The 18,334-nt window shown below is 51.6% G+C and overlaps 1 protein-coding gene across 1 annotated transcript in view; it reads left to right on the forward strand.

The window, feature by feature from the left end:
* Positions 1–18,334, forward strand: part of SEMA5B (semaphorin 5B) — a 265,455-nt gene that overhangs the window by 67,168 nt on the left and 179,953 nt on the right. Inside the window, exon 2 of the mRNA XM_069732617.1 lies at positions 15,724–15,786. The gene's annotated coding sequence lies outside the window, so the exon portion shown is untranslated. The remainder of the gene's footprint in view (positions 1–15,723; positions 15,787–18,334) is intronic.

The raw sequence follows: 18,334 nt of genomic DNA on the forward strand, positions 1-18,334 counted from the left end.
CCAGCGGCTCCCCCACGATACTACCCAGCGGCTCCCCCACAATACTACCCAATGGATCCCCCACGATGCTACCCAGCGGCTCTCCCACGATACTACCCAATGGATCCCCCACGATACTACCCAGCGGCTCCCCACAATATACTACCCAGCGGCTCCCCACAATATACTACCCAGCGGCTCCCCCACGATACTACCCAGCGGCTCCCCCACGATACTACCCAGCGGCTCCCCCACGATACTACCCAGCGGCTCCCCCACGATACTACCCAGCGGCTCCCCCACGATACTACCCAGCGGCTCCCCCACGATACTACCCAGCGGCTCCCCCACGATACTACCCAGCGGCTCCCCCACGATACTACCCAGCGGCTCCCCCACGATACTACCCAGCGGCTCCCCCACGATACTACCCAGCGGCTCCCCCACGATACTACCCAGCGGCTCCCCCACGATACTACCCAGCGGCTCCCCCACGATACTACCCAGCGGCTCCCCCACGATACTACCCAGCGGCTCCCCCACGATACTACCCAGCGGCTCCCCCACGATACTACCCAGCGGCTCCCCCACGATACTACCCAGCGGCTCCCCCACGATACTACCCAGCGGCTCCCCCACGATACTACCCAGCGGCTCCCCCACGATACTACCCAGCGGCTCCCCCACGATACTACCCAGCGGCTCCCCCACGATACTACCCAGCGGCTCCCCCACGATACTACCCAGCGGCTCCCCCACGATACTACCCAGCGGCTCCCCCACGATACTACCCAGCGGCTCCCCCACGATACTACCCAGCGGCTCCCCCACGATACTACCCAGCGGCTCCCCCACGATACTACCCAGCGGCTCCCCCACGATACTACCCAGCGGCTCCCCCACGATACTACCCAGCGGCTCCCCCACGATACTACCCAGCGGCTCCCCCACGATACTACCCAGCGGCTCCCCCACGATACTACCCAGCGGCTCCCCCACGATACTACCCAGCGGCTCCCCCAGGATACTACCCAGCGGCACTCCCACGATAATACCCAGCGGCACTCCCAAGATACTACCCAGCGGCACTCCCACGATACTACCCAGCGGCACTCCCACGATACTACCCAGCGTCACTCCCACGATACTACCCAGCGGCACTCCCACGATACTACCCAGCGGCTCCCCCACGATACTACCCAATGGATCCCCCACGATACTACCCAGCGGCTCCCCCAGGATACTACCCAACGGCTCCCCCAGGATACTACCCAGCGGCACTCCCACGATAATACCCAGTGGCACTCCCACGATACTACCCAGCGGCACTCCCACGATACTACCCAGCGGCACTCCCACGATACTACCCAGCGGCACTCCCACGATACTACCCAGCGGCACTCCCACGATACTACCCATCGGCTCCCCCACGATACTACCCAATGGATCCCCCACGATACTACCCAGCGGCTCCCCCACGATACTACCCAGCGGCTCCCCCACGATACTACCCAGCGGCTCCCCCACGATACTACCCAGCGGCTCCCCCACGATACTACCCAGCGGCTCCCCCACGATACTACCCAGCGGCTCCCCCACGATACTACCCAGCGGCTCCCCCACGATACTACCCAGCGGCTCCCCCACGATACTACCATATAATGTTGCCATCCCGTTCTCATATTCAGCGGTTTCCAGTTCCGATGTTTCTATCATGCCGCTGGTGAGGACGTTTATCGTGTGCCGTGCACGATGGGACCTGGTGGCAGTCGCCTCCTTCTTGTGATGGAATCCGCCGAAGATGAGTTCGGGTGGAGTTCCCCTTTAAGTGCTCCATGGAGGGAACGGGTCTGGTCTCTGTGTGGTGTAATCGTCGGCTTCTAGAAAATGTAGCATCGTATTGGAAAATGTCTGTTCGGAGGTGATGGAAGCTGCAGCTTCGCTTTTGTCGCTTTATTTTCATCTATTTAATCAGAGCAGAAAGAGGGAAAGATTCACTTAAAGGGACGTTTACCTGTAGAATTCTCATCCCTTTTCTGCAATTTGGATGTTTAGAATAACTGATGCTGGTGACGGCTGCGGTCAATATCGGGGCGAGAAACTTCCAGAAATATTTTGTTGTTTTTGTCCCATTGATTGAAGCGATGGAAATCATCTCCCAGGAGCCACAGGTGATCTATTATATTACAGGTGGTCTATTATAGATCAGTAATGTAATGTATGTACAGAGTGACTGCACCAGCAGAACAGTGAGTGCAGCTCTGGGGTATAATACAGGATGTAACTCAGGATCAGTAATGTAATGTATGTACACAGTGACTGCACCAGCAGAATAGTGAGTGCAGCTCTGGGGTATAATACAGGATGTTACTCAGGATCAGTAATGTAATGTATGTACACAGTGACTGCACCAGCAGAATAGTGAGTGCAGCTCTGGAGTATAATACAGGAGGTAACTCAGGATCAGTAATGTAATGTATGTACACAGTGACTGCACCAGCAGAATAGTGAGTGCAGCTCTGGGGTATAATACAGGATGTAACTCCGGATCAGTAATGTAATGTATGTACATAGTAACTGCACCAGCAGAATAGTGAGTGCAGCTCTGGGGTATAATACAGGATGTAACTCAGGATCAGTAATGTATGTACACAGTGACTGCACCAGCAGAATAGTGAGTGCAGCTCTGGGGTATAATACAGGATGTAACTCAGGATCAGTAATGTATGTACACAGTGACTGCACCAGCAGAATAGTGAGTGCAGCTCTGGAGTATAATACAGGATGTTACTCAGGATCAGTAATGTAATGTATGTACACAGTGACTGCACCAGCAGAATAGTGAGTGCAGCTCTGGGGTATAATACAGGATGTTACTCAGGATCAGTAATGTAATGTATGTACACAGTGACTGCACCAGCAGAATAGTGAGTGCAGCTCTGGGGTATAATACAGGATGTAACTCAGGATCAGTAATGTATGTACACAGTGACTGCACCAGCAGAATAGTGAGTGCAGCTCTGGGGTATATTACAGGATGTAACTCAGGATCAGTTATGTAATGTATGTACACAATGACTGCACCAGCAGAATAGTGAGTGCAGCTCTGGGGTATAATACAGGATGTAACTCAGGATCAGTAATGTAATGTATGTACACAGTGACTGCACCAGCAGAATAGTGAGTGCAGCTCTGGGGTATAATACAGGATGTAACACCGGATCAGTAATGTAATGTATGTACACAGTGACTACACCAGCAGAATAGTGAGTGCAGCTCTGGAGTATAATACAGGATGTAACTCAGGATCAGTAATGTATGTACACAGTGATTGCACCAGCAGAATAGTGAGTGCAGCTCTGGGGTATAATACAGGATGTAACTCAGGATCAGTAATGTATGTACACAGTGATTGCACCAGCAGAATAGTGAGTGCAGCTCTGGGGTATAATACAGGATGTAACTCAGGGTCAGTAATGTAATGTATGTACACAGTGACTGCACCAGCAGAATAGTGAGTGCAGCTCTGGGGTATAATACAGGATGTAACTCAGGATCAGTAATGTAATCTATGTACACAGTGACTGCACCAGCAGAATAGTGAGTGCAGCTCTGGAGTATAATACAGGATGTAACTCAGGATCAGTAATGTATGTACACAGTGATTGCACCAGCAGAATAGTGAGTGCAGCTCTGGGGTATAATACAGGATGTAACTCAGGATCAGTAATGTATGTACACAGTGATTGCACCAGCAGAATAGTGAGTGCAGCTCTGGGGTATAATACAGGATGTAACTCAGGATCAGTAATGTAATGTATGTACACAGTGACTGCACCAGCAGAATAGTGAGTGCAGCTCTGAAGAATAATACAGGATGTAACTCAGGATCAGTAATGTAATGTGTGTACACAGTGACTGCACCAGCAGAATAGTGAGTGCAGCTCCGGAGTATAATACAGGATGTAACTCAGGATCAGTAATGTAATGTATGTACACAGTGACTGCACCAGCAGAATAGTGAGTGCAGCTCTGGGGTATAATACAGGATGTTACTCAGGATCAGTAATGTAATGTATGTACACAGTGACTGCACCAGCAGAATAGTGAGTGCAGCTCTGGGGTATAATACAGGATGTAACTCAGGATCAGTAATGTATGTACACAGTGACTGCACCAGCAGAATAGTGAGTGCAGCTCTGGGGTATATTACAGGATGTAACTCAGGATCAGTTATGTAATGTATGTACACAATGACTGCACCAGCAGAATAGTGAGTGCAGCTCTGGGGTATAATACAGGATGTAACTCAGGATCAGTAATGTAATGTATGTACACAGTGACTGCACCAGCAGAATAGTGAGTGCAGCTCTGGGGTATAATACAGGATGTAACACCGGATCAGTAATGTAATGTATGTACACAGTGACTGCACCAGCAGAATAGTGAGTGCAGCTCTGGAGTATAATACAGGATGTAACTCAGGATCAGTAATGTATGTACACAGTGATTGCACCAGCAGAATAGTGAGTGCAGCTCTGGGGTATAATACAGGATGTAACTCAGGATCAGTAATGTATGTACACAGTGATTGCACCAGCAGAATAGTGAGTGCAGCTCTGGGGTATAATACAGGATGTAACTCAGGGTCAGTAATGTAATGTATGTACACAGTGACTGCACCAGCAGAATAGTGAGTGCAGCTCTGGGGTATAATACAGGATGTAACTCAGGATCAGTAATGTAATGTATGTACACAGTGACTGCACCAGCAGAATAGTGAGTGCAGCTCTGGAGTATAATACAGGATGTAACTCAGGATCAGTAATGTATGTACACAGTGATTGCACCAGCAGAATAGTGAGTGCAGCTCTGGGGTATAATACAGGATGTAACTCAGGATCAGTAATGTATGTACACAGTGATTGCACCAGCAGAATAGTGAGTGCAGCTCTGGGGTATAATACAGGATGTAACTCAGGATCAGTAATGTAATGTATGTACACAGTGACTGCACCAGCAGAATAGTGAGTGCAGCTCTGGGGTATAATACAGGATGTAACTCAGGATCAGTAATGTAATGTATGTACACAGTGACTGCACCAGCAGAATAGTGAGTGCAGCTCTGAAGAATAATACAGGATGTAACTCAGGATCAGTAATGTAATGTGTGTACACAGTGACTGCACCAGCAGAATAGTGAGTGCAGCTCTGGAGTATAATACAGGATGTAACTCAGGATCAGTAATGTAATGTATGTACACAGTGACTGCACCAGCAGAATAGTGAGTGCAGCTCTGGGGTATAATACAGGATATAACTCAGGATCAGTAATGTAATGTATGTACACAGTGACTGCACCAGCAGAATAGTGAGTGCAGCTCTGGAGTATAATGCGGGATGTAACTCAGGATCAGTAATGTAATGTATGTACACAGTGACTGCACCAGCAGAATAGTGAGTGCAGCTCTGGAGTATAATACAGGATGTAACTCAGGATCAGTAATGTAATGTATGTACACAGTGACTGCACCAGCAGAATAGTGAGTGCAGCTCTGGAGTATAATACAGGATGTAACTCAGGATCAGTAATGTATGTACACAGTGACTGCACCAGCAGAATAGTGAGTACAGCTCTGGAGTATAATACAGGATGTAACTCAGGATCAGTAATGTATGTACACAGTGACTGCACCAGCAGAATAGTGAGTGCAGCTCTGGGGTATATTACAGGATGTAACTCAGGGTCAGTAATGTAATGTATGTACACAGTGACTGCACCAGCAGAATAGTGAGTGCAGCTCTGGAGTATAATACAGGATGTAACTCAGGATCAGTAATGTATGTACACAGTGATTGCACCAGCAGAATAGTGAGTGCAGCTCTGGGGTATAATACAGGATGTAACTCAGGATCAGTAATGTATGTACACAGTGATTGCACCAGCAGAATAGTGAGTGCAGCTCTGGGGTATAATACAGGATGTAACTCAGGGTCAGTAATGTAATGTATGTACACAGTGACTGCACCAGCAGAATAGTGAGTGCAGCTCTGGGGTATAATACAGGATGTAACTCAGGATCAGTAATGTAATGTATGTACACAGTGACTGCACCAGCAGAATAGTGAGTGCAGCTCTGGAGTATAATACAGGATGTAACTCAGGATCAGTAATGTATGTACACAGTGATTGCACCAGCAGAATAGTGAGTGCAGCTCTGGGGTATAATACAGGATGTAACTCAGGATCAGTAATGTATGTACACAGTGATTGCACCAGCAGAATAGTGAGTGCAGCTCTGGGGTATAATACAGGATGTAACTCAGGATCAGTAATGTAATGTATGTACACAGTGACTGCACCAGCAGAATAGTGAGTGCAGCTCTGGGGTATAATACAGGATGTAACTCAGGATCAGTAATGTATGTACACAGTGACTGCACCAGCAGAATAGTGAGTGCAGCTCTGAAGAATAATACAGGATGTAACTCAGGATCAGTAATGTAATGTGTGTACACAGTGACTGCACCAGCAGAATAGTGAGTGCAGCTCCGGAGTATAATACAGGATGTAACTCAGGATCAGTAATGTAATGTATGTACACAGTGACTGCACCAGCAGAATAGTGAGTGCAGCTCTGGGGTATAATACAGGATATAACTCAGGATCAGTAATGTAATGTATGTACACAGTGACTGCACCAGCAGAATAGTGAGTGCAGCTCTGGAGTATAATGCGGGATGTAACTCAGGATCAGTAATGTAATGTATGTACACAGTGACTGCACCAGCAGAATAGTGAGTGCAGCTCTGGAGTATAATACAGGATGTAACTCAGGATCAGTAATGTAATGTATGTACACAGTGACTGCACCAGCAGAATAGTGAGTGCAGCTCTGGAGTATAATACAGGATGTAACTCAGGATCAGTAATGTATGTACACAGTGACTGCACCAGCAGAATAGTGAGTACAGCTCTGGAGTATAACGGAGGATATAATCGTGCATTGATATTCATTTTTATCATGTGCTTTTCTACAGCCTCATCCAGAGTGAAGTTCACAGTTCTGCCCTCTTTCCTGTGGCTGTTCCTCTGCACTGTGCCCCTGTGCGGTTCCGCGCGCTGCTCAGGCTCCGTATTTCGGGTCCTCGGTGCAGTTTCTGCCTGTCACAATGTGGCGCGGACTCTTTCATCCTCGGCAGTCGGAGCTGCAGGTGTTTGATCTTTACAGAGATCGGGGATGAAGAGCGCCTGTGACGGACGGGGGTCGGATCACTCCGATTCTTTCAGTCTTTATAGAATTTATCTGCTCCCGGCTTCTCGTAATATTTTTAGAAAACAAAGCCGCGGTTCCCAATGCACGGAGGTAATTTCTGCTTTCAGTGGATTTTGTAATTTATATCTGAACCTTCCTCTCCCGGGGATTTTTCTCACATGTTTAGTTACTGCTCCGTCTGTTGGATGCGAGAATGAACCAGGTGTAATCCTGAGAGTACAGGGATCGGAGCTGGAGCGAGGACACGGGGCGCAAACACGGAGCGAGGACACGGAGCTGGAACACGGAGCTGGAACACGGAGCTGGAACACGGAGCTGGAACACGGAGCTGGAACACGGAGCTGGAACACGGAGCTGGAACACGGAGCTGGAACACGGAGCTGGAACACGGAGCTGGAACACGGAGCTGGAACACGGAGCTGGAACACGGAGCTGGAACACGGAGCTGGAACACGGAGCTGGAACACGGAGCTGGAACACGGGAGCGAGGATAAGGGAGCGAGGACACGGGGCAGGAACATGGAGCGAGGACACGGGGCAGGAACACACGGGGCAGAAACACGGAGCGAGGACACTGAGCTGGAACACGTAGCGAGGACACGGAGCTGGAACACGGGAGCGAGGACACGGAGCGAGGACACTGAGCTGGAACACGGAGCTGGAACACTGAGCTGGAACACTGAGCTGGAACACTGAGCTGGAACACGGAGCTGGAACACGGAGCTGGAACACGGAGCTGGAACACGGAGCTGGAACACGGAGCTGGAACACGGAGCTGGAACACGGAGCTGGAACACGGAGCTGGAACACGGAGCTGGAACACGGAGCTGGAACACGGAGCTGGAACACGGAGCTGGAACACGGAGCTGGAACACGGGAGCGAGGATAAGGGAGCGAGGACACGGGGCAGGAACATGGAGCGAGGACACGGGGCAGGAACATGGAGCGAGGACACGGGGCAGGAACACACGGGGCAGGAACACGGAGCGAGGACACTGAGCTGGAACACGTAGCGAGGACACGGAGCGAGGACACGGAGCGAGGACACTGAGCTGGAACACGGAGCTGGAACACTGAGCTGGAACACGGAGCTGGAACACGGAGCTGGAACACTGAGCTGGAACACGGAGCTGGAACACGGAGCTGGAACACGGAGCTGGAACACGGAGCTGGAACACGGAGCTGGAACACGGAGCTGGAACACGGAGCTGGAACACGGTGCAGGAACACGAGAGCGAGGATATGGGAACGAGGACACGGGGCAGGAACATGGAGCGAGGACACTGGGCAGGAACACGGAGCTGGAACACGGAGCTGGAACACGGGGCAGGAACACGGGAGCGAGGACACGGGGCAGGAACACGGGAGCGAGGACACGGGGCAGGAACACGGAGCGAGGACACGGAGCTGGAACACGGGAGCGAGGACACGGGGCAGGAACACGGGAGCGGGAACATGGGAGCGAGGACACGGAGCGGGAACACGGGAGCACGGAGATAGGGCAAGAAGACTGTAATGAGGACATGGAGCTGGAATACGGGAGCGAGGACACGGAGCGGGAATATGGAAGCGAGGACACTGAGCGAGGGGACGGGAATACGGAGCGAGGACATGGGACGGGAACACGGGAGCGGGAACACGGGAGCGAGGACACGGGAGCGAGAACACAGAGCGAAGACATTGGATGAGGACACGGAGCGAGAACACGGGAGCGAGGACACGGAGCGGGAACACGGGAGCGAGGACACGGAGCGGGAACACGGGAGCGAGAACACGGGATCGAGGACACGGAGCGGGAACACGTGAGCACGGAGACGGAGCTGTAGCACTGGAGCGAGGACGCGGGAGTAAGAACATGGATGTTCTCTTCATTGCATTTTGACCTTTTATTATTCGTAATTTGTGACTTTCCATTTGCAGCCGATTTGTCTTTTTCCCGTTGTCTTTTGTGGTTCGTTTTCTGATCTTTCCGTCTCTGCGGCTTTTTCCAGATGTTTCAGACGAATTCATCAAATGTGACTTTTGACAAGTTGCTATGTTCCCTCCTCTTATGTATCCGGGCTCTTCTGCAGCCAATTACTTGTGCACCGTGACATCTATTAAATTGATACTTTGTGAAACGTGACACTTTTTGCGCTAGTCACAAAAAGCTGAGCGACAACAGCGATAATAGATAATTTATTTTTATTTTTACCTTTTTTTTTACCCTGTGGAACATTCTTGAGTTTTGTGCAACATATTAAAGAATTTGGTGAAAAAAAATAAACATCAGTAAATACAACAAGACAAAAACTAAAAGTGACAAAAATAATGAAAATGGTGAATCGTGGTCATTGTGCCCCCACTAGCCTTCTAAAAACGTATTAACAGGAATATCTAGGTGCAGTTGCCCTTTCAGTATTATTCGAGGCCGATCCTTGGAGCTTCCTGTCCTTTGCCGTTTGCTGCCATAAATGCCTGATAGGAGCTGGACCCCTGGAATGGAGCGGGCCGGTGGTCTCAATGCCCATTTTACAAATTCCCGGCTGCCATGTTTGCTTCCTCTATTGGCATATATGAGAGTTCAGCCAGTGCCCCCTATAATTACCCCCCGGGGTAGGTCGCATTTGCCGGCCATTGCCCTGTGTGACCATGAGATAGTGTCCCCCCCCCCCCGGGCTGCAGCGTGGGGGGCTCGGTGATGGGATTTTCACTCCCTGTAATTGGCGGCCATTAGTTAGGACGGATTTGGTTTGTAGCTGATTATACATAAAACCCTTAGGAATTCGGCGAGTCCAAGTGTAAAGCAGCCGCCCCCAGAGCGTTGGCTCCACGCGTCTCCGATCTGTGGGCCGCGGTCCGAGGACTGTAATGAGGGCGAAACCTGGATGTGGCAGAAGGAATAACGACTCCTATGTGACGCGGCCCCTCATCACATGCTGCGTGGGTTCAGTCTATTGCTCTCTGTTATCAGCCATCCCTCTCTTGGACCGTGGTTTCTACCAGCCGCTTCTCTGCGCTTATGGAACCAGTTTTGTTTTTGTCTCAATTTCGTGCCATTTTCAATATCTCTGCTGGTAGTGAGTGGGGATATTCTCATATACATCCAAATTCAGTAAACTTTCCCTGACCCAATACTATTTATTGGGAATCTTACCAGATTTTTTTTTCTCCATTTTAGAACAGCAGAATGTAGGGTGAGAGACCCTGATTCCAGCGATGTCACTTATTGGGCTGTTTGCTGCAGTTGTGATAAAGTCCCTGTTTTCTTTGCTGCAGATTAAGCAGTTTTATGAATGCTGAGCCATGTATAACCCTGCCCACATCAGTGACAGCTCTGTATACACTGTGCATAGGCAGAAAGTGTAGTCGGTGGTAGGGGCGGGGTTACACCGAGCTCATGAATATGGAGGATACAGGGCTGCAGGTTTGAGTCGTGTAATGATAATTTTTTGTTGATAAAACTAATTTGATCAAAACTGCAGCAAGCAGCCCAGTAAGTGACACAGCGCTGGAATCAGGATCTCTGCCTCTACATTATGCTAATCTCAGTTTAGGTGCCAAAAACCTGCTGACAGATTCTCTTTTTAGATTTTACAATGTACCCAGGTTAGACAATCATCAGAGACAAAATCGCATCAGCAAATCTCCCTCCTGTGCGGACAACTTGTTACAATGTATCAGTCTGGAAGGTTAATTTCCCACCTCCCCCAACCCTTCAAACATGTTTAGACTGTGTGCAATTGTACCAAACCCTCAGGTGTGGAGTTATAGGTCAGGATGGGTCTTCAGCTTCTGCAATCGGGGGCTCCTGAAGACGGGGGGGGGGGGGGGGGGGGAGACGGGAACAGTTGGGGCTGATTCATCATTTGCATTTTTTTAAGTCACTTTTCCTTTTTTTGTCTGTTTTTGTTGTCGTTTTTGGATCAAATTGTTCAAAACTGGCGCAGACAGGATGGATTTTGCAAAAAAAGCAAAGATGTTTCTTTTTCTCTCGTCACATTTCCAGAGAAAAATGTCGCACACAACTCGTAACATGTGCAAACATTTCTGCCTAACAAATCCCTGGGATGTGAGCGGGGGAGGGGGGCTGGAGCTTATTATTAAAAAAGGTTGCGACTTTTCAAAAGAGAATCGGCTGCAAACCTGGATAATGAAACCCACCCTCACAACGAAGAACAAAGAGACGAACAAGTAACAACTGGACTTCACCACAGGCGAAGAAAGGAAAGAAGATCGCAATGAATGAGGCCCAGAAAGTCGCACAACGTAACAAGGATTGACCGTTATTTACATAGGACTGCTGCGGCACCCTGGCACATTTGTCTCCTTTTCTGACATCGTTGAGTCTTCAAACCTCATCCCGGCCGCTCGGGGGCTGAGTGTTCTGCAGCGCACGATGGGTTAACGCTCGCCGGCTGCCAAATCAATTGTCTCCGAGTATTGAGGAAAACAAACAGTTTGATTTTCTCGGTTAATTTTGTGCCTGAGGCTTCGTCAGATAAAATAAAAACCTTGTTAATCAGAAGTACTGCCTTTATCTGGGATCGTTATTCCTCGCGGCAGCAGACGGCGAGCGATGTATCACCGTAAATAATGTGTCCGGACGCCGTCCTATAAATCTCGCGCATGAATTACCGTGGGATAGACTGTAAATGGCGCAGAGCGAGCCGGGTCGGACGCTGTAGCACCTGACACCAGGGGCGAAGCCAGAACTCGTCCGTTATCTCATTATTCCCACCATCTGACTTTGTTCCTTCTTCCGCTGGTTTTGGCGTAAGCTGGCGATGGCGGCTCCGGAGACCCAGGGTAAATGATGAGGAATGATCTGTGGCCCCGGCGGTCTCCATATTGTAATGGCGCTCTGGACTAATGGGACATGGCTCGGAGATGGATGTCTGCGGCCTGAACCTACTGATCCATGGGAGAGAAGTGGTTCCCGAGATGTCTGGCGGCCGCTGCTCGGCCCTGGTACACATGTTCGTCTGTCTCTGGCGGCAGCGCTGCGCAGAGGTCATCGCGCTGTTGCACTTTGCGGTTCTGCTGTTCCAGTCTTCTATTTAGTTCGGGCAATCTGTTTATGAACTAGGAGGTCCTGGATGAGCAGACTCGTACATTCCCAGGGAATTATCTGTTTCTGTAACATGAAGCAGTCATCTGACTCTGGGGTACCACTGTCGGCGCCAAGTACTAAGCATTGTAGTACCACAAGTCTCATGTAGAACCCTCTCTTTCAGAATATTGGGTAAATGTGATGAGTGCTGGGGGCGCGAGTCTGTTAGTTTGTATGGAGAAGAAAGAAGAAAAATATCGTAGTGTAGTCAGAACCCCCATTACCTGCAGTGGAACGTTCCTGGACTTCTCCAGCTGGCTGCATCATTGTGGAGCAGACCACTGTTCATAGATAATAGGGACTCTGACTACAATAGCAAGAAGGCAGCGTAGTCTGATCTCAGGAGATTAGTATTATTTTTATTTTTCTTTCATTTCCTCCCAGTTTATTGAGTGACTTAGAACTTGATGCCCTCGGTGTATCTAGAGGGGCATTTTGGGGCAATCCCAATCTATTCCCCTCTACAAATCACCATCCTGGCTAGATGGGCTCCGCAGCTCGCAGTACAGTTTGGGACCAGCCATAGTGAATCTTTGCCCCCACCATGTCCAGCTTTCCTTTTCCCCCCGCTGTCTTGTGCTCGTCACGTCATTGCATCATAATTTTTCCTTTTGTATTTCACCTAGTTTCCGGACTTGCATCTGACACAGATTTGAATGATAAAGGGCGCGGAACGGGGGTCCGCTCTGCCGGGACGGGGGTCCGCTCTGCCGGGACGGGGGGCTGCACTGCTGGGACAGGAGGGGGATGCTCTGCCAGGACAGGAGGCCACTCTGCCGGGACGGGGGGGCCGTTCTGCCGGGACGGGGGGCCGCTCTGCTGGGACAGGAGGCTGCTCTGCCAGGAAGGGAGGGGGCCGCTCTGCCGGGACAGGAGGCTGCTCTGCCGGGACGGGGGGCCGCTCTGCCGGGACGGGGGGGCCGCTCTGCTGGGACGGGGGGCCGCTCTGCCAGGAAGGGAGGGGGCCGCTCTGCCGGGACAGGAGGCTGCTCTGCCTGGACGGGGGGCCGCTCTGCCGGGACGGGGGGGCCGCTCTGCCGGGACGGGGGGCCGCTCTGCCGGGACGGGGGGCCGCTCTGCCGGGACAGGAGGCTGCTCTGCCAGGACGGGAGGGGGACGCTCTGCCGGGATGGGGGGGTACTCTGCATGGGGGGGGGGGGATGTGCTCTGCTGGGACGGTGCTGTGTGCTCCGCATGGGCGGAGCTGCTCCTGCAGGAAGGGACGCATTTTTTTTGTGTGCAAATCCTGATCATCTTCTATTATCATTCCAGCATCATATCCAAAAAGTCTCTTCTTTCGGGCGCCGTCCCCCAATCTCAAGAAAAACAGCGAGTTCAGCTGTATGTTCCTGACACTGAAATTGGGTCACGTTCCTTGACCAGGTAGAATGGGGGGGGGGGGGGGGAGAATCCACTTTTCAAAGTCCCTGAATGCCCTTTATAAATGGAATCCCTATTCTGTCCGGCTCCTTCTCGTCTCCTGACGCTCAGTTAATGAAGCGGGTAGCTCAGGATGAGCAGATCCCAGGGAGTGGCACAGGTCACACTTGTTATATGATACATTGTATATGGAGGTGATGATTTCGGACCCAGGCAGATGCTCCCAGGAGCCCCCTGCTCCCGGACTGTTAACCCTTCATCCTCTCAGGCTGCAGCGTCCTTATAAGGAGGGAATTCTCCATAGGGAATTGTCCAAATCGTGGAAACTTCCAAGAAAGTATCAGTCCGAGCCCAAAATAAACAGCCAGGGATCGTGGGAAGAAAGCGATGAAAATCGGGGAATTTACACTGAGTGTCCACGATGGAGACGAGAGCAGATATACATCTATATGTGCCCTAACGTAGACCAGGCCTGGTATAACCCGGGCATCTCCTGTGTACGATTATATATGTACAGCCGGTATAACCTGGGTATCTCCTGTATACGATTATATATGTACAGCTGGTATAACCTGGGCATCTCCTGTATACGATTATATATGTACAGCTGGTATAACCTGGGCATCTCCTGTATACGATTATATATGTACAGCTGGTATAACCTGGGTATCTCCTGTATACGATTATATATGTACAGCTGGTATAACCTGGGCATCTCCTGTATATGATTATATATGTACAGCTGGTATAACCTGGGTATCTCCTGTATGTGATTATATATGTACAGCTGGTATAACCGGGGCATCTCCTGTATATAATTATATATGTACAGCCGGTATAACCTGGGCATCTCCTGTATACGATTATATATGTACAGCCGGTATAACCTGGCTATCTCCTGTATATAATTATATATGTTCAGCCGGTATAACCTGGGTATGTCCTGTATGTAATTATATATGTACAGCTGGTATAACCTGGGTATCTCCTGCATATAATGCTATATGTACAGCTGCTATAACCGGAGCATCTCCTGTATATAATTATATATGTACAGCTGCTATAACCTGGGTATCTCCTGTATATAATTATATATGTACAGCCGGTATAACCTGGGTATCTCCTGTATATGATTATATATGTACAGCTGGTATAACCTGGGTATCTCCTGTATGTAATGCTATATGTACAGCTGGTATAACCGGGGCATCTCCTGTATATAATTATATATGTACAGCCGGTATAACCTGGGCATCTCCTGTATACGATTATATATGTACAGCCGGTATAACCTGGCTATCTCCTGTATATAATTATATATGTTCAGCCGGTATAACCTGGGTATGTCCTGTATGTAATTATATATGTACAGCTGGTATAACCTGGGTATCTCCTGCATATAATGCTATATGTACAGCTGCTATAACCGGAGCATCTCCTGTATATAATTATATATGTACAGGTGCTATAACCTGGGTATCTCCTGTATATAATTATATATGTACAGCCGGTATAACCTGGGTATCTCCTGTATATGATTATATATGTACAGCTGGTATAACCTGGGTATCTCCTGTATGTAATGCTATATGTACAGCTGGTATAACCGGGGCATCTCCTGTATATAATTATATATGTACAGCCGGTATAACCTGGGTATCTCCTGTATATGATTATATATGTACAGCTGGTATAACCTGGGTATCTCCTGTATGTAATGCTATATGTACAGCTGGTATAACCGGAGCATCTCCTGTATATACGGTAATTATATAAGTACAGCTGGTATAACCTGGACATCTCCTGTATATAGTTATATATGTACAGCTGGTATAACCTGGGTATCTCCTGTATATAATTATATATGTACAGCCGGTATAACCTGGGTCTCTCCTGTATATAATCATATATGTACAGCTGGTATAACCTGGGCATTATTGATAACAAGTCTGCATGGGTTACAGACATTAATCACCCGCTTTCCTCTCTCCTCAGGTTGCTGTGGTTGACCCCCGGCCCTGGCAGTGATGATGAGCGCCCCCCAGTGATGCTGTGCTGGTAGGTGATGCTTTGTGCCTCCTTTGTTGCTGCTCCTCCTCTTCCTCAGCAGTTGTTGCGCCACCTTGTGGCCGGTGATTGTCAGCTCTGTGGGGCCAAACCTTTGTTGCGCTTTTCCTAGATTTGATATTTACTTGCATGTTTGTGTCATTGATGACTGGAGATAAAGGGGGCCAGGGACGGTGTTGGGGGGTTATAAACTGGGCAGTTTCCCAGTGCCCTCTACCACAAAGGGCCCCCGCGTCCGCAGCCTCTTCATGAAGTGGACAGAGGATTTCTTCTTTTTTGATACTTTGTTTCCTGTTTGTATCTTGTTACGTTACACGCAGCTGATCCAGTGTCAATGACTTTTGTGTTTGGTAGTTTCTGCCTGTGACTTCCTTCTGATCGGGGCAGTGGTCGTATGTCTGACCTGTGTCTGGCTGTAGGAGAGCGGAGTCCTCTAGGTTGTTACACCCTGCGTCCTGGATGCCACACCGCGTGACACACATGACATGTAACGGACGAGAATTGTTGTATGTGGCGTCTCCCGGACCCCCAGTAACCGTCCTAAGACCTCCACTTGCTGTGTGTAGAGTGATGGATCTCGGCATTCGGCGCTGACCTCTTCCTGCTCTCACTGCTGATGAGTTTGTTACAATGTATCAGGCAGGTGCTCTCAGCCCGGAGTCCTGGAGGCTGACAGAGGATTGTCTGCAGCGGTCGGTCCATGGTGACAGCTCATTAGGTGAGACCGGCTCTACAACCTCCGGAGGAGCGCTCACTGTCCTCATCCTCCGGTCCTAGAAGAAGTTGGTGGTGATAGTCCGTCAGCCGGCGAGGGCCCTTCCAGGTTCTGTCCGGGATTGACCCAGTGTAATGTTTAGGCACATTAGAGACGAGCGCAGAGCGGGAAGAGTTAATGGCGCGGCGCCCCCTCCCTGCGAATAATAGGCACATTATGGAGTTTCTGTATGGGGCCGGCATGGCGCATTATGGACGCGGATCCTCTGCGACAACACGGCCCATTGTGCTGCAGGTTGGGGCCTCATCGGCAATTCTTTGGCGTGTCAAACACAGGCAGCGTTGAAGGACAGGGTGGGTCACCTCTGCCCGCACTGCATCCTGGGTAGGGGTCCGGGACAAAGGTGCAGGAATGGCTGACTTGCCCTCGTTCGCAGTGTTTTATAAACGTGGTGTTTCCGCTGAAGATACAATGTATCAGGGATGGAATTCTGGGAGCGATGACTGAGGCTCTTGGAGGGCACAGCGCAGGAATGATAAGGGTGGTGGCGCTGAGGGTGGTGGCGCTGAGGGTGGTGGCGCTGAGGGTGGTGGCGCTGAGGGTGGTGGCGCTGAGGGTGGTGGCGCTGAGGGTGGTGGCGCTGAGGGTGGTGGCGCTGAGGGTGGTGGCGCTGAGGGTGGTGGCGCTGAGGGTGGCGGCGCTGAGGGTGGCGGCGCTGAGGGTGGCGGCGCTGAGGGTGGCGGCGCTGGCGCTGAGGGTGCTGGCGCTGAGGGTGCTGGCGCTGAGGGTGGCGGCGCTGAGGGTGGCGGCGCTGAGGGTGGCGGCGCTGAGGGTGGCGGCGCTGAGGGTGGCGGCGCTGAGGGTGGCGGCGCTGAGGGTGGCGGCGCTGAGGGTGGCGGCGCTGTGGGTGGCGGCGCTGTGGGTGGCGGCGCTGAGGGTGGTGGTGCTGGCGCTGAGGGTGGTGGTGCTGGCGCTGAGGGTGGTGGCGCTGAGGGTGGTGGCGCTGAGGGTGGTGGCGCTGTGGGTGGTGGCGCTGTGGGTGGTGGCGCTGAGGGTGGTGGCGCTGAGAGTGGTGGCGCTGTGGGTGGTGGCGCTGAGGGTGGTGGCGCTGGCGCTGAGGGTGCTGGCGCTGAGGGTGCTGGTGCTGAGGGTGGCGGCGCTGAGGGTGGTGGTGCTGGCGCTGAGGGTGGTGGCGCTGAGGGTGGTGGCGCTGAGGGTGGTGGCGCTGAGGGTGGTGGCGCTGAGGGTGGTGGCGCTGAGGGTGGTGGCGCTGAGGGTGGTGGCGCTGAGGGTGGTGGCGCTGTGGGTGCTGGCGCTGAGGGTGGCGGCGCTGAGGGTGGCGGCGCTGAGGGTGCTGGCGCTGAGGGTGCTGGCGCTGAGGGTGCTGGCGCTGAGGGTGGCGGCGCTGAGGGTGGCGGCGCTGAGGGTGGCGGCGCTGAGGGTGGCGGCGCTGAGGGTGCTGGCGCTGAGGGTGGCGGCGCTGAGGGTGGCGGCGCTGAGGGTGGCGGCGCTGTGGGTGCTGGCGCTGAGGGTGGTGGCGCTGAGGGTGGTGGCGCTGGCGCTGAGGGTGCTGGCGCTGAGGGTGCTGGCGCTGAGGGTGCTGGCGCTGAGGGTGCTGGCGCTGAGGGTGGCGGCGCTGAGGGTGGCGGCGCTGAGGGTGGCGGCGCTGTGGGTGCTGGCGCTGAGGGTGATGGCGCTGAGGGTGCTGGTGCTGAGGGTGGCGGCGCTGAGGGTGGTGGTGCTGGCGCTGAGGGTGGTGGTGCTGAGGGTGGTGGTGCTGAGGGTGGTGGTGCTGAGGGTGGTGGCGCTGAGGGTGGCGGCGCT

This window comes from Ranitomeya imitator, chromosome 7 (assembly GCF_032444005.1).
Source record: "Ranitomeya imitator isolate aRanImi1 chromosome 7, aRanImi1.pri, whole genome shotgun sequence".
Taxonomy (NCBI): Eukaryota; Metazoa; Chordata; class Amphibia; order Anura; family Dendrobatidae; genus Ranitomeya; species Ranitomeya imitator.